This window comes from Mustela putorius, unplaced genomic scaffold, assembly GCF_011764305.1.
Source record: "Mustela putorius furo isolate JIRA1106 unplaced genomic scaffold, ASM1176430v1.1 tig00003867_pilon_pilon_pilon, whole genome shotgun sequence".
Lineage (NCBI taxonomy): Eukaryota > Metazoa > Chordata > Mammalia > Carnivora > Mustelidae > Mustela > Mustela putorius.
Window position 1 is genome coordinate 32,304,686 of NW_025422019.1, and position 13,536 is coordinate 32,318,221.

At 32.3% G+C, this 13,536-nt stretch overlaps 1 long non-coding RNA gene across 1 annotated transcript in view; it reads right to left on the reverse strand.

Moving 5' to 3' along the window:
- Nucleotides 1-233: 233 nt before the first annotated feature.
- The window catches only part of LOC101680177, a 34,524-nt gene continuing 21,221 nt past the window's right edge, over nt 234-13,536 (reverse strand). Inside the window, exons 4-6 of the long non-coding RNA XR_001180357.1 lie at nt 12,780-12,940; nt 5,614-5,671; nt 234-270 (exon numbers count right to left, since the gene is read on the reverse strand). This is a non-coding gene — a long non-coding RNA (uncharacterized LOC101680177). The remainder of the gene's footprint in view (nt 271-5,613; nt 5,672-12,779; nt 12,941-13,536) is intronic.

The following is a 13,536-nucleotide window of genomic DNA, read 5'->3' on the forward strand; positions in this document are numbered from 1 at the left end:
TCTTTTTATTTTTTTTTAAAGATTTTATTTATTTATCAGAGAGAGAGAGGGGGAGAGAGCGAGCACAGGCAGACAGAATGGCAGGCAGAGGCAGAGGGAGAAGCAGGCTCCCCGCTGAGCAAGGAGCCCGATGTGGGACTCGATGCCAGGACGCTGGGATCATGACCCGAGCCGAAGGCAGCTGCTCAACCAACTGAGCCACCCAGGCGTCCCAGCATTGATGATATTCTTATGAAGACAGAGCTTTTTTTTTTTTTTTTAAAGAGATACCTAGAATGCAAAAATAGCACTTCATTTTATTATATTACTATATTATATTATACCTTCAAAACTAAAGAAGTTTTGGGAAATCAACATTAACTTTATTAGTGACATCATAGTGATATAATTTTTCAGTTTCTCTATCACTTTGTATTAATGATAAAAGAAGAAAAGAGCACCACTGCAAAATATACTTCAAGTCAGCTCTATATTACTTAGATTTGGTATCTGTGTTTCTGACTTCTTAAAAACCAAGAACCTGAATTAAGCATAGCAGAATGGATAAAATTATCAATTAATGAAAACCCTTAAGATTAGGAAACCAGATAAACTAATTCCACACAGAGAACATCACAGACATTCCTCTTAAATAAATTTGTCATTAAGAATATTTAGTTCACACTTCACCAGACTTATTTAGTCATTCAATACACATGTTTGAATATTCAAATATGGAACTAATATAGGCACTAAAAAGATATAGATTTTTCAAAATAAAAATTTTCATAAATCTGCATTCTAAGTGAGAGAGAGAGAATTCAAATTAACAGTGTGTACATATACCATTAAAGTAAAAATTAAGGATATACACTAACTGTAAAGATTGTATTAGAGATCCTAGATAATGCAATAAGATAAGAAAAGAAATAAGTATAAATCAGATAAAAATAGGGGCTAAAACTCATTATTTGTAATAGTATGGTTGTTTATACGGAAAGCCAGTTGAATTAATCCTCAATCAAGAAACACTTCTAATAAAAGAGTTTAGCAAATTTGACCTACTACAAGCTCCATATATTCAAAACAATAGCTTAAGCTTTCTACCTACTAGAAAAATATTTTTATGTTTGTAAAATATTCCAGGCCATTTTAAAACAAGAAATGTAAAAGATATACATGTAGGGTACATGTGTGTACATGTGTGCATTAATGGGTACCTTATCTATACTATTATTAAAATGAAATGTGAACACATATAAGAGATGACATATTTCGAACAGGAGAAAGAAATTCTTTTGTTATGCAGTAGGAGAATAAATAATCAATTGTATATTTGGTCACCTACTCTGAAAAAAAGTTAGGGAGTATATCTATCAAAAACAAGCATACTTGAAAATTGGATATCAACATTTTCTTTTTTTTAAGATTTTATTTATTTATTTGACAGAGAAAGAGAGCACAAGTAGGCAGAGCCACAGGCAGAGGGAGAGGAAGAAGCAGGCTCTCTGCTGAGCAGGGAGCCCAGTGAGGGGCTCAGGGATGCAGGACTCAATCCCAGGACCCTGGGATCATGACCTGAGCTGAAAACAGACACTAATCCCACTGAGCCACTCAGGTGGCTCTGGATATCAATATTTTCTTATTCTTATTCTTATTCTTAGATTTTATTGAAAGATCATAATCCATTATCAGTAGCTTTTCAATTTGTAGCATGACGACTAAGACCGTTTTTACATTATGATAAATAACCAGGGAGTTTTATTTGTTACACAAATCCATTTAACTTTTAAATAACTTTTTTTTTTTTAAACAAATCTTATAAATGTTCACATTCCTAAGAATAGTCCTGGCACTTTTCACTAGCTCTTTGGATTTCAATCTCATGATGCTCTTTCCTCCAATGTCCATCTGTTAGAGCAGAGATCAGGATTACTGTTACCCTACTCACGTACAGAGACAATACAATGCTTGAACAGATTTCTTACATTGTTCATTATTTGTATTTTATTACACTCCAGGAATATGGATTAGAATGAAAATCTAAGTTTGTATGACAAAAGACATTAATAAGAAGAAATCTTGTTGGGAATATTTCTTACATGATTCCTTTTTTCTTTTTGTCTTTTAGATGCTCACAAAATTGTCCATTTAAAGAAGTAGTGATTTTAGAAGTTGAATTGTCATTGGGAAAAAATGTTCCTGTCTAAGAAAGAGGGTAAGAGCTTAACATATTCAATTATTTCAAACTTGAAAACTGTTTGTACTTGGTCATGTCTGAAAAAAATAAAAATAATTTTGAGTATGGCTTTCTTGTTTTAGGACTAATCACATACAATGAATAACAAAAACAAATAGAGTCTGATCTATGACATCATGTTCAATAACTTACTGGTATATACATATTTAAGAAGCAAAATAAATTCTTTCTTTCTTCAATTCATTGAATTTTAATCGTTGTTAATATGTTCCTGTCATTTTGTTAGGAGCTGTGGAAACATGAAAGTCTCTGCCCATGAGTCTTTGTGTTCTTTTCTTTTCTTTTCTTTTGTTTTTTTGACAGATGGTAACGAAGTAAATAAATAAAATGTGCAATTAAAAGATTGTGATAGTAGTGCATGATAGGAAAGTGTAACAGACTATAAGAGATGGCTCTTAAATCATAGAGGACTCTGAGAACTGAGAAAGAGCCATTGGAGGAGGAGCCTGTTTTATGAAAGGAGAGCACATGCGAAAGGGCAGTGCCACAATATTAATAAAAAAGGAACTCTTAGGAGGGTTTTTGATGTTACTAAATATCACAAATTTTACAATTCCATGTTTTACAGGTGGGTATGAAATTTGTTATTCCTCCTGGAACATAATATGCCACTTTATTCCAGTACATTATAGTACAATTAATTGAGTTGAACAATAGTTTATTATGAGAATGACTAGGTTCTTTTTCTCTCGTTATTGAAAACAAACCTTAAATATCCCCAGATACTTTCCTAAACATGTAATACGACCAGTCTGCTACTAAAGGGTTTTTTTTTTCCATAAATAATTACATATGCTTTCACAGTTTAAACACAAATAGCCCATGGAAGACATGCCATGTGGGGATATGATATCGACACAAAGAATTTAAACTGAAACTCTAAAGAAAAAAGATTTTATCACATGGTAATATTGGGCTGAAAAGATGAAGAATTAAGGTAAACATCCCAAATATAAATGAAATTATAAGGTATTTGTTTTTCTCTATTTGATTTATTTTACTTAGCATAAAACAATAATAAGAAAAACAAGAGAGAAACAAACTCCTAAATATAGAGAATAAACCAGTTGTTACAGAGGTGAGGGGTAAGAAATAGGCAAAAGAGATAAGGAGGATTAATAGGTACAAACTTTTATTTATAAAATAAATTAAGTCATGAGGATGAAACATATAGCATAGGTAACTTCAGAGAAAGATGTTTCTGTTTGAGTGAATATAAGATAACTTTTTATTTGCTTTAATAATTTTAAACATTATCTTAGTAAAGGGCAGATCTGAGAAAATGAACAGGAAAATCTTGCTAAACAGAACACACTACCTTTATGTATATCAGAGGCGACCAGCTTACTCAATGGAAAACTAAGGCATCTGAGTTAATAAAGTAAAAATTTGAAACAGAATTGTCAGTAAATAGGAGTAAAAAAAATTAGAAGAATGGGAAAATTAGAGATAGGCTGGGTGTTCTCAGTTTCCATTTACAATTGATACATTTTCAATAGTTTTAGAGTATATTTATTCAATTAAATAGATTTATAGTACTTTATATTAGAGTGTAAGAAATGGTGTGGATATTTTCCCAGCACATGAATTCTAGCTGGCACCAGAGTTAGAAGGAACCAGTGTAAAAGAAAAAGGTTTTTCAGAATCCTCTTCCTTATCTAGCTCATATTAGCTGATCAGTTGAACATTCTAAACACCAGATTCTAGACACTTGTGTTTTTCTTTAAAGACCTACTACATTGCTGCAGTAGGCAAAGGCATAAGTAATAATACAAAATTGACATTTTCCCCAAACTTCCACACTTCATCTGAGGACAGGTCATTTTTTTGGTTTGGGTGTTCACCATGATGATGGAGACACCTCAGATGGCTAGTAATATGGGACTTCTCTTAGTCCATAGAGTGATCACTACTTGGAAATTCTCTTCATTTGCTTTTCCAAGGAGAAAAGAGTGTCGAGTCTGAATATGAAATGTTATTTTAACAAGCAGGATGTTCAGACTGACAGAACATGTGAGAGATGAAGAAAATCAACCAAGACAGTAATGGAATTAATATGGGAGCCAAGAAAGACAGCATGCTATACAATCAATATACAAAACCGAGAGTTCTCCATTCATCAGATATAATGATATAGTACGGTGCCTGGTGGCTCAGTAGGTTAAAGCCTCAAACTTTGGATCTCAGGGTTCTTGGATCAAGCCCCTCATCAGGCTCTGCTCAGCAGGAAGCCTGCTTCCCCCCTTTCTCTCTCTCTCTGCCTGCCTCTTTGCCTACTTGTGATCTCTGTCAAACAAATAAATAAAATCTTTTTAAAAAAGAAAGAATGGGGGTGCCTGGGTGGCTCAGTGGGTTAAAGCCTCTGCCTTCAGCTCAGATCATGATCCCAGGGTCCTGGGATCGAGCCCCGCATCGAGCTCTCTGCTCAGCAGGGAGCCTGCTTCCTCCTCTCTCTCTCTGCCTGCCTCTCTGTCTACTTGTGATCTCTGTCAAATAAATAAATTTTAAGAATCTTCAAAAGAAAAAAAGGAAAGAATGATATAGCATGTCTCTTGAGTAAATATTTTGTCCATAGATAGCAAAAATAAATACTGCACCTAGGAAAAAAGTTATCAAGATATGTGCAAAAATCTGTATGAAGGAAGTGGTGACAGTTTAAGGAAAAAAGTAAGCTCTAAAAATACGCACAGAAATGCCATGCTAATGAATGGAAAGACACAATTATCTTAAAGATTTCAGATCTCTAAATCTGATAATACAAGTATAAGTAATCACAATAATATTATTGGTAGAGTACAGAAAATAAAAATATAGTATCACAAAAAAGATTCATACATATGGTACCTCACTTAACATATAATGAAGTTATTTTAAATTAGTGGCTACAAGGTACATTTTAATGGTATTATGAAGAATATATATATATGTATATATGTTTATACTTAATGAAGAAATAAGAGAGGAAAGTATCAAAATTTTTGTGCCTTACACTTTCAAATTTTCATACATAAAATTTTAACCTGAGGGCTGCCTGCCTGGCTCAGTTAGTAGAACATGCAACTCTTAATCTTGGGGTTGTGAGTTCAAGCCCCACACTGGGTGCAGAGATTATGTAAAAATGAAATCTTTTGGAAAAAAAAAGTTTACAGCATGAAAAGAAAAACAACATACTAGAAAACAATTGCCATATATATAACTACATATGTATATAAATATGCATATACATGAGTTAAAGCACACCAAAATTTAAGAAAATAAGGGCCACCACAGAGATTGCTTAGGCTGTACTTTGTATAAGGGTGCTTACTGGGTGGAAAAGGGGACTGAATTCCAATCTGCACTGTATTCATCAAACATCATGGGGTTGTACCTACTTGGAGGAAGACTTTATCTTCTATCTTCACTGCAGGTGCCCAGTGGCTTATGGTAGCCCTGATGAGGGCAAAGAATATAAACAGACAATTCACACACAAAAAATACAAAAGAATAGAATAATTAAATGATTTAAAATATCTTATGTTGGTGTGGGTAAAAGAAGTGAATACCCACCTTGCAATGTTAAAGTATGAGTAAGTGTAGAATTTTTTGGAAGATAGCTATCAATATAAAAAATATATAAGTATTAACTCAACAATTCCACTTCTAAATAACTGTTATACAGATGCAGATACATACAAAGATTCATGAACAAAGATTTTAGTTGCAGCCTGGCTTCTAAAATTAAAATAGCAAAATATCCAAGTTTTCATCAATGTAATGTTGGATAATCAATTGTTTTAAATTCATTTCATACAATAGTATGCAACAAAATTATAAATAAATACAAATAAATGTATCATGTAAATAAATGTCCTTAAAACTTTGTTTATGGATAGTGAAAATCTCCATGCATTTTGCTATGTAAAAACAAAAAACAAGTTTCACCTAGGAATAAAATGACTGAGTTACCAAAATAAATAAAACCTGTGAGGTTTACAGAGGTGAATGTACTGGAGAATTTGGTTGCAATTTAAATAGGGAGTACAGGGCAGACTTCATTGAGAAGTTGGAATTTGAACAAATACTTGAAGAAAAATGGATTTGGCCATATAGATAGCTGGTAAAAGACTTTCCTGCTGCTGGAAAAAATAATGGCATAAGCAATGAAGTGTGCATACTCCTATCTATGCAGAGGATGGAAAAATGATGTGGCTAAAACAGAGTGAGTAAAAAAAAAAAAAAGTTTAGTGAGAGATAGGATCAGAATGGAAATAGAAACAAGAGTCTACAGGTTCACCAGAGTGACAGCATAATTTATTGTCCAAAACTAGATATTTGTGAAATGAAAGGTGACCCCAAAAGAATGAAATTTTTAGATCTGTGAAATATTTATATATTGATAAGTCCGATTATAAAATGGTTTATTAAAAATTAAGGGAATACATTATGTCTTTGAATTGAATAAGACACTTTTAAATTATAGGTATTTTAGATTAAAATATAAATATACATTAAATGGGCAGCAATAATTATAGAGTTTTGATAAGAGGAATATCATGATATAATTAACTTTGATACTCTGTGTGGCTGGTGGATTGAGAATAGACACTAGAACCAAAAGCAGAAAGTAGGTGATCAGATAGGAGGCCATGGCAATTTTGCAGGATAGAGAAGATGGGGGCTTGTACCAAGATTTAGAATGATTATACTTTTTAGTTTTTTATAGTTTTATATAATTTTTTAGTTTTATAGTTTTTGATAGTTTTTAGAAATGAAAATAAATTAAAATAAATCTGGTTGAAAATTCTTAAAGCTGCAAAAGTTGACATGCAAAGGTATTAACAGACTTTGACTCTGGAGAAAAGAACAAAACATCAATTCAATACTAAGAATTTAAGAGTTTTCATTTGGATTTTATATTGAGGTTATTTTTAAAGATTTCATTTTTTTTAGAGTAGTTTTAGGTTCACAGCAAAATTGAAAGGACGGTAAAAGATTTCTCCTGTGACTCCTGTCCCCATACATGTATAGTCTACCCCATTATCAACATCTCTCAGTAGAGTGGTACATTTGTTAAAATTCTTGAACCTAATTCAACACATCAAAATCACGTGAATTCTACGGTTTACCTTGGGGTTCACTGTTGGTATTGCACTTTCTTTTGGGGATAAATGTAAAATGACATGTATCCAACATTATGATATCATCCAGAGTATTTTCACTTCCTTAAAAATCCTCTGTGCTCCAACTATTCATGCCTCACCCCCAACTTCTTACAACCACTGATTTTTTTGATACCTTTTACAGAATGTTATATAGTTAGAATCATACACTATGTAACCTTTTCAGATTGTAGCTTTCACTTAGTAATATGCATTTAAGTTTCCTTTCTGTCCTTACATGGCCTGATTGCTCATTTTTCAGTGTAAAATATTTCATTGTCTGGGTGTACCTCAGTTTATCCAAACCCCTACTAAAGAATGTCTTTTTTTGGTCCAAGTTTGAGCAATTATAAATAAACATGCATATGCAGATTCCTCTGTGGACATGTTTTCAACTCCTTTGGATAAATTCCAAGGAAAATGATAGCTGGATAATATGGAAAGAGTATATGTAATTTCATAAGAAACTCCCACATCATCTTCCAAAGTGGCTATACCATTTTGCATTCACACAAGCAAGTTCTTATTGAACTTGCCTATTGAAAGGGAGTTCCTATTGCCCCACATCCTTGTCAGCATGTGATGCTTTCAGTGTTCTGGATTTTGGCCACTCTAATAGGTGGATAGTGGTACCTCATTGTTGTTTTAATCTGCACCTCACTGATAACAAACAATGTGGAATTATCATTTAATATGCTTGTTTGCCATCTGTATAACTTCTTCGGTGAGGTATCTCTTAAGGTCTTTGGAACATTTTTAAAATGAATCATTTGTTTTCTTATTGTTGAGTTTTTTGGATAATAGTTCTTTATCATATATTTCACAAATATTTCCTCCCAGTCTGTAGCTTATCTTCTCATCCTCCTGATATTATATTTTGCAAAGCAGGAGTTTTTAATTTTAATGAAGTTCAGCTTATCAATTATTTTTACATGGATCATGTCTTTGTTGTTATATCTTAAAAAAAAAAAAAAAGTCTCCATACTGAAGGTCATCTAGGTTTTTTTTTTCCTGTAATCTCCTGGAAGTTTTATAATTCTGTGTTTTATACCTAGTTCTACAATCCATTTTGAGTAAATTTTTGTGAAGAGTGTAAGCTCTGTTGCTAGACTGTTTATTTTTTTTTTTTATGTTGTCTCACTACTATTTGTTGAGGAGAATTTCTTTGTGTTTCATTGTATTGTTTTTGCTCCTTTGTGAAAGATCAATTGATTATATTTATAGGAGTCTATTTCTAGACTCAATATTCTGTTCCATTAATAAATATATTTATTCTGTTTTTAATACTATGCTTTCTTGCTTACTACAGCTCTATAGTGAGTCTTGTTAGGGTAGTGTCAGTCCTCCAACATTTTTCTTCTCCAACATCATGCTAGTTATTCTAGGTCTTTTGCCTCTACATATAAATTTTATAATCAGTTTGTCATTATGCACAAAATAATATACTAGATAAAATTTGGAATGCATGGACTAGATTTTGGTTGGTATTTCACTGAATCTATAGATAAAGATGAGAAGAACTGGCATTTGATAGTTTTGAGTTTTCCTTTCCATGAACAAAATTTCTGTCATTTATTCAGGGTTTTTTAAATTTAATTTAGAAAAGTTTTATAGTTTTCCTGATATGGATCTTGTACAAATTTCATTAGATTTCTACATAAGTATTTCCTTTCCTTGGGTGCTAATGTAAATTATATTTTTATAATTGGTATATAAGAAAGCAATCAACTTTGTATATTACCCTCTGTATTTTTTTAACATTGTTGTGATGCTTTTCAGTTCCAGAAGATGTTTTGTTAATTCTTATGAATTTTCTATGTAGATAATGATGCCATCTATGAACAAACATAGCCTTTTTTCTTTCTTTCCAATTTGTAGACATTTTCATTCCTTTTCTTGTATTTTTGTATTAACAAGGACTTCCAAAAGAATGTTGAAAACGAGTGTTGGGGGGCACCTGGGTGGCTCAGTCGGTTAAACATCTGTCTCAGCTCAGGTCGTGAACCCAGGGTCCTGGGTTAAGCCCCGTGTAGGGCTCCCCACTCGGTGAATAGTCTGCTTCTCTCTCTGTTATGCTTCCTGCTTGTGCTTTCTCTCTATTTCAAATAAATAAATAAAATCTTTGGGGAAAAGAAAGGGAAAAGGTGGTTGAGAGAGGACATTCTTGCCTTTTATTTGATGAGGGAAAGAATTGAGTTTCTCTATTAAGTTTTCATCTATTCCTATTTACTAACAGTTTTTATCATGAATGGATTCTATACTGAGTTTTATGAAGGAGAAACCAATACATGTAATGAAGATAGAAGTATGTGGTGATTATATTTGACCCCAACTCTTTACTCGCTACCCACTGCTATGTCTTGTATAGGATGAATACACTTTCCCATCCTATTTTGGAATGGGAAAGTGTATTCAATTGTTTAATGTAATGTGAATGGGCATTATGTGTGCCATCACCAGGCACAGGTTTTGAAAGTGCATGATTTGGCTCTGACTCTTGTTCCTTATCATGTCCTAGAAATAGAAGTCACTCCTTCGCCCTTAACTGTGGATAAGAACCTTACATGGAGACGAAACCCATAGCACCACCTAAAATTTGAAACAAAGTCTTATCCTAGAAGAGAGTCTACTGAGTTTATTGCTCTTGTTCCTGAATCTCTTGACAAAGAGCTAATAGCAGATCATAGACTTCTTAAATTGAGAAAAGAAAAATGAGGTAAGGCAAGGAGTGATTACTGGTGATTCTGATGACCTATTTATATTAGGAGTGTTAGAATCATCTCCCCTTTTATGGAGATAATCTGATACTTAATTTAACAGCATAAAATTTATCCTGGCTGTATGTATAGAAAATCTAGGAACGTGGAAATGTTCCTCTCCATTTTATAAAAAAATAAAAATGGTCTTTACAAGAACATGAAAAGACAATTAGCTTTGTTATGCCTTAGGACATTTCATAGATCCATTTCTCAAATATGTAAGATTAAAAAGCAAATAAAGGATATGAAAATGTTAGTTCTTAGATTACTTTCAAAACGTACATATTTTGCCAAATTCAATTCCTTTTTAAAAGGTCACCTATCCCAGTTCTTAATAAATTGATTCTTTATTTGCTTTTGCCTATTTTAGATAATAAAAATACCTAGTTGTTAATTAGGGTATGTCAGCTACTATTAAGGGAGAAAGACATAGATTAATTTCCTTTACCTTATAAAGCAAATAGAAGAAGGTATTTCTCTTACCAAAGCTGCATAAATATATAAATTACTTTATTGATTTATTGATTTCCTCCAGTTATTATTTTCAGAGAACGTTATTAAATGAGTCTGCTACTGAAAACATAAAAGAAATTTTTCCAGAACTTAAATATCAGAAAAGCAGTGATCAATATAAGAAATAAATTCATTTTAAAAATCAGACATGAATGTGAGATACAAGCTCTAAAGCAAATTAAATTCCCTAGAGCTGCCCATCAGCCAGCGACGACAGGTTTGAAGGTCATTGTTGCTGGCTATTTGGCTAAATTTCAACTCAATTTGGGCTCTGATCAGTGATTCAAAACTGACCCACACAGATGGGCAACCATGTGGTGCCCTCGTGCATATTAATCAGAAGATTCCCCTACTCCAAAAAGGAAGAGATCAGATGTTTAAAAAAAAAACTGTAAGAGGACAAAATGTAGAAGGCTTGAATGATGTGCCAAACAATTCTAAGACACTTTGCATATTGACTCTTCACTCAGTGGTGCCTTTTTGCCTGTAGGGAACCTAGATCCTACTACGTAAGTCATTTTTCCATGTGTGAAAGGAAGCAGTCAAGGAATAAACATTTGGTTCAAATGATTTATGGACATTTTAGATTTATAGAATACAAGACATGCTAACTTTCTATTTTACTGGTCTTTATAGTAAAATATGGTTAGCTTTAATTACACATTAATTTTGTGCCTCTTCTTTGGTTCTTGATTCCTTGGTGTATGATGTATGATGAACTGGAAGTGTAATCAAAGTATGAATTAGTACATGGCTTTGAGAATTCTATTTCACTTTGAATTCAGATTTAAGGAACTAATGCCCTTTCTACTATCTAATTACAAATATGTGAAATAGTTTCTGTTTTCTTAATGAACTTTGGTAAAAATAACTATATGCAGACCAAAGAAAAGATAGAGATGACAAAATATACAAATGTTATTTGAATATTTTCTATTCCTAAACATTCTTTATTTCCTTAATAGATGCATTTTTAAGAAAAGATATAATTGGAATAATTTTATGATGAGCTCAAATTCCCCAATAAAGCAAAATTAAAAAATAGATTGTCATGTTTTCACAGTATGAATAGCAAATACAATAAAAGAAATGTTTAGTTATTGATGTGAAAAACTTAACAAAGGTTATCTGATACTTAGATTCTGACAGTCTTTTGTATTTAATCAAAACTTCCATTAAAAGTGTCTTATTTTGATAATTTAAATGAACTCTACAGGCCTTCAATTTTCTTTATATAACCAAGTGAATCTTGTCAAATCTTTGCCTCCTTTTTAATCATTGTTTTGCAACAATAGCAAAAAGATACAGATAGCATTCTTTTATGGCTATTTTTAATTTCTCTATTATTGATACATAATGGACTATTATTTGTATCCCTGTTAAAATAATAATTTTCTTTCTCTCATCTTTGTATCCCTCATTTTATAAAGTGAGATTTAAAAAATTATATTCTCAAATTAAATATAAATATCCAGAGCTTCTTTTATCTTTGAAAGCTTTCCTCTTGTGTATCATTTGAATTGGTATTCTATGGTTTCATCCAACTAGAAATTGCTCAAACATTTTCAGGCACAGTCCTGTCATATTTATCTCTAAAGCACATAAATAACAATAACCACTGATAGTTCTGAATGGGCTTGGAATTTTACTCCAAACCTTACTTGTGTTACCTTTTATTTAATACTCACAAGAATCCTGTTGTATGTTATGATGGCATCCTCTATTTCCCTTTTCTTGTCTTCATTATGTTTGGAAGTATATATTTAGGGATTTTTTTTCCCACTTAATTTGTAAGCTTCATGTTAAAACCCTCTTGACATCTATCTGGTTTTTTTAATGGGAAAATCCGTAATAATAAGATTGTCACATACCATTTGATCAATAAGTATTTGTTGGACAAACAAATTAATGATTAGAAGAGGAAGATATTGTAATTGTTAAAAATGAGAATATAAGGCTAAATTTAGTAACTTGATTGCCATCACATAGCTAATGAGAAGCAGAGCTCAGAATCTACTAAGATCCATGTATATCTCTATTCTACATGAATCTCAATAAAAAGCTCCTAGTCTTACCATCATAGTAACACATGCAGATATAGACCTTCTTTCATAACCAGTGGCTTACCTTTGTCATAACTATCTTCTCAATTATCAATCTTCTTTCTTTGTTTTTTGTTTTTGCAATTATTTTTCATCTTAATTTCTCCTTTTCCATGTCCATTTATCCAACAGTTACTTTATCTCAAAAATAGGGTAATTGATTTTTTTTCTGCATTATTTTTCTCTCTGTCAATATAGCCAAACACAAGCACTGGTTTTAATTTCCTAAAATATTTTCCTTTTTTTTTTTTTAAGTTTATTTATTCATTTGAGAGAGAGAGACAAAGACAGAGATAGTACAAGCAGGGGGAGAGACAAAGAGAGAGTGGGAGAAGCAGACTCCCCTCTGGGTGGGGAACCTGACTTGGGGGTCAATCCGAGGACCTGCAGACCATGACCTGAGCCAAAGGCAGACACTGAGCCATCCAGACATCCTTATTTTCTTTTATAACACAATTTTGGCATAAAGTGTCACTGTACAGAAGTTTCTAATTGAATTCCATCTATGTCTAATTGTTTTCTTGGGATGTGGGGAGGATTAAGGCCCCAGAAAGCTGAGTTACAACACCTGCATCTTCCAATTTAGACAGAATAGATCTGCTTTTGTCAGTTTTATATATCGGTTTTTCCTCTATATTTTAATGTGAAGAAAGGATTCTGTTATTATCAGTAACACAATAGTAGTAGTCATAGTAAAAATATTTTACTTTATTCACCTGAGTAGTTAATAATTCAAACTTTGAGCCAAAGACCACAAAATAATATCCTTAATCTAAATTATA